Here is a 4,669-nt window from a genome sequence, read left to right on the forward strand (position 1 = left end):
ATTTACAACTGTACATATTAATTAGTCATAATAAAATAGCTCATTTAATGGATTAAAGTCTTGCAATGGGATGATTACCAATCAGTGCTCAAAAAGTGGTTTGATGAAGCTATGTCACCATCTTGCAACAGGAGGACTAAATGCAATGCCATAAAAATATCCCGGGGCCCTTATTATTAGGTCCAACAATTTGCTATTAATTTTTCTGAAGTATTTCCTCTGGGACCTTGAAAATAAATTATTCCTCTTGTGGAAATGTCTCATATGCTTTTACAGAGGTTATATTTACAGCCTCCACAGCCAAGGAGAGAAAAAAGTCCATTATGACATAAAAGGTAGGCTGTAGGCTGTACTTCCACCTTGTGGTTATCTGAAAAATAACAGAACAACTATAGCAGTGGTAATTGTGAAATATGGGTTTTTAAATGAATCATTTTCCATTTTTAGATTAGGTATAACAGCCAGTGGCGCGTTTATCCTTGTGGGGCATGTTTATATTGTAGGAAAAAAAACGCAATGCAAAATAAAATACAAGAGTAAGTAGCAGATTGATAGACAAGTAATAGTATAGACTTTAATTCTATTGTTATAAAATAATATAGCCTAAATATAATAGTAAATAGAAATAGCACAGAATATGAAGTATGCACAGTCATCCTTAGGTATCTTAGGCAACTGTTGGTTCTCACTTAGACAAAACTGCTTTAGAAAAATAGTAAACAGTAATACTATCATTTTAAAATAAAATAAAATCACACATGTAAATGCATGCCAGAAGTACTGTGGATGTGCATGTGGAATTGGTTTGTAAATTGGTTTGTAAATTTTTTTTAATGCAAGCTGAGTATAGGGGAGGGAGAAGAGGTGACATCATATCTCCATTATGACATCACACTGCTGTTGCCTCTCCCTGCACCTGGGAATAAGGACTGCATATAATGTTCAGAGTGCAATCCAGAAAGCAATGCACACTGCAGCACCAATTATTAGCACTGCTTCCACAGACTCTGGTAATAGTGCTTTTGTTTTGTTGATGCGGCCAGCCAAGAGGAGTGTGAACCAAATGGATATTGGGATTAGCCCTGCGAGATTTGTCACTATTATCTTTCTTCCTGATGTACCCCACTCAGACCAGTTTATCATTGCAATGGCAAAGCTTAGTGGGGAGTAGAATTCACAAGTACAGCACAGGGTAGAAAGACATCAAGACCATACCATCATTGCCAGGAAGACAGTTGGTGAAGGAGGTTCGAATCAGGGCCACAGCCTGGTCCAAGGACAGGAGAAGGAGAATGTCCTACACCCTGCCACTGAGCACCCGCTTAATGATGGTGGCAATGAGGAAGCGGAGGAATGAAGCCAGTGAGCACAGCCGCGTAGGTTATCCACAGATGGTGCTTATGGAAGTACAGGGTGCTGTACAGATGCTCACTGAAGCAAGTCTTTCTCCGTTGGGTCTGCTGGTTCAGCCATTGGAGATAGGTGGACAAAGTTTCTGTCAGGCACCAAGACCTGTTGGTACCCTTGGAGGTGTATCCCAGGCTGAGTGAGATGGTGGTCCTCCCCAATGTTCTACCCATGAAGGTTTCCAGTAAAAATACAACGGCTTTTGAAATAACAGGCAGCAGTCAGCACATTAAGACTGGAACCAGAAAAAATTGAGATTTGGGGGAGTTAGATTAATATGTAACATGGTTTGGCCTAATGGGATGGAAATTCTTAATGCTCATTACAACAAAATTATAATTCAAATTTTCAATTATATACCATATTATCAGAGATTTTAGTAATCAGTGTGAGAGATGGCAACAGAATGTGAAGAATAAATCAACTAAAAACACTTACACATTGAATGAAACAACTTAATTCAAATGAACTCAAAAATTTTCAGTTGAGAAAAACTAAAATATATAGGTGTAACAAATTTAAGTAAAAATTTTAGATTCATCCAATGAAACATTTTGTTTTTTAGTGCAGGCCTCTGCAAAATGAATGTTTGGTCCGCTAAAAAACTATAATCGACAATGACTAGTCTTGCAGGAGGGACATAACCCAGACACTCATGATGTACTCCGCACAGTCCACAGAAGTTATGCTACATCTCTCGCCAAATACTCCATCTTCACCTCAGGCAGTGGTGCAGGTAAAATCATTTCAAAAGGAACCACTTCCATTAGCAACAAGAAACAGATTGTATCAGAATCACCTGCTGAGTGGATTGTTTTGGAATTTTTCATTAAGATTTCATTCTCTGAGGAATTAATATTGTCTCCTACCATACGGTAACCTAAATGTTTCCCCTCATCTGACCTAGGCAACTGTTGGTCCTCATTTAATTTGCATGTATCAGTTTGCATGTTTAGGGAATAAACTGCTTTTGCTTATTTGAATATTATGTCCGTTTTGCCTAATTTGCTGGTATGCACAGTCTGCTCTCTTGTTCTGATACTACACACATGTCCCTAGAGTGCACTGGCCCCATAGTCAGTTCATTCATTTGAATATGTGGATGAGTAGGGTACGATGGGGGAATACGCCCCTGGAGTAAGATGTCACCCCTCCCTAAATTTTCTTCCTGATCAGTATATTGCGTCAAAGATCATCTCAAGGCATTTAATGAATATCTATGGTCTTTTGAATATTGACATTTCATTCAACTCACCATATTTGTTTCACTGGAACCTGTCTGAGGTAGATTGATCCAATTTTTTGTCCATAAGCTACATAACTATTTTTGTTGATAAACTAAGGATCACACTAAGTGAAAACATTTCATAGACTACTTTGACCAATTCGTTTATTTAATCAAATTTAGATATGACAAACTATACCTTATTATAATTTAATTGACTGCGCCATTCGATTTTGATTTAAAACATGGTATTTAGTGTTGTATGTGTAAATAATGCCAACAATGACAGATGCAGTTGATTAAAAAAATATATTTTAAATAAATTATTAGCCAGTAAAAATCAGATGGAAATTTGAGCAAGATGCCCCCTGCAGGCTTTTTGCCCCAGGTAGAAGGGCATCTAGCCCCAACAGGATTTTTTTTTTTTTTTTGTTTGTGCTATAACACAAAGTTGCCCTTTTATTATTTATTTTCCCTAAAAGTGGTTTAAGCATAACTATTGCATGAATACTAACTGTTGTCTAATTATGTTCTAATTTAACAGTAAATCAGAATTGTTCTGAAGGGGTTGTCTTCTCCATCTTACCCTATGTCACTTGTAAGTAGGGTATCTCAATAGTCCAATAACAAACAGAATAGATGCACAAAGAATATTGCAAAATTGTTGTGGAAAATGTTGTTTTAGTAAGCGGAACAGCTGCCAGAGGAACAGGATGTTTCACAGCTTAAAGTGGTATCTTTCAGCATTAGACAATACCTGGCTGTGGCAGAGCTGCAACACGTTCTCCTCCAGGGGTTGAGTAAACAGTGGCACAAGACTTATCTTCTTTCTGAGAAGAACCCCACATGTGTCATTTAATATATCATTATCACTTCACTTCTATAATTTATTAGAGGGTCACAGAGATAAATTTCCCAGAAACACGCAGATGGGTAAGAATTTTTCCCCGCTTAATGCTGAGCATCAACAGGTTGCGCAGGGACATAGGCCTGCAACTGGTATCAATTTTACTTGAGGACCTCAGAAAGGCACGGTACTCGAGGTACTGATTGTGCAGAGGGTTATTAATAATTCATTAGCAACTCATTTGTATGTAAATGTGTCCATGCTCCCTGGCGATCCAGAACTGTCTTATGAATAATGCATGAGGCCGGGTAATGCTGCCGGGCAGTACATGGAGAACTTCTCCCAATGTACCTTATCTTTCTTAAATTAATCGCGTCTCTCATTGAAAAGCACACTCGGTACAAATATGTATTCAGAATTCATCTGAAAATTACACTAAGGCTCAATAAAAGTCTCATTTTGGTCGCAAAAATTATGTCTGTGAAATGTGCGCAAAAAGGTACAAAACACTATTGTGAAATTGCTCGGCTGAACAAAAGAAATTGAATAAAAGAAAGGCAGATAAATAAAGAATGCAATAAATCAATTTAAGGATGAAACATCCTTGTCCAGATTAGTTCAGAAAAATGTGTACGGAAATACTTTTTAGTTACTGCAGGTATTCTGTAAACGGGCAGGCGGTGCCGCTGTTAACCACACGTTTCCTGACAGCATGGCGACGTATTTGGTTGGGATTTTTTATTTTAAAATATTATTGTCAAAATAGGCCACATGTTCCAAAAGTTACAGAATGTCTTATTATGGTAATAATGTAACGGTTATTTAGGATATATGTAACCTATTTCAAGTCGAAGTTTCCATGCATGTAAAATCAAGGATTTAAAGCGTTATTTAAAATGTGTAATCAAACATGCCATTTACAATGAGCAAGTGGAAATATTAATAACTTTTCAAAGGTTATATGAAATTCTCCAGACAATGAAAACAGAAACCTTTCCCAAACAAGTCAAGGAAACACTGCTTTACTCATTTCCATTCATTCTTGTACACATAGCTACAACACACATCAGAAAAGTATTGTAAACAGTTTGTGATGGGTGGTCTTAATTGAACCATCGTTACGTGTAGTTGTGACTTCAGTGCTGAATATTCAATTACCTAACATAGCCTACAGTTTTTATTTGCGCAGA

Source organism: Anguilla anguilla, chromosome 8, assembly GCF_013347855.1.
Source record: "Anguilla anguilla isolate fAngAng1 chromosome 8, fAngAng1.pri, whole genome shotgun sequence".
NCBI classification, from domain to species: Eukaryota; Metazoa; Chordata; class Actinopteri; order Anguilliformes; family Anguillidae; genus Anguilla; species Anguilla anguilla.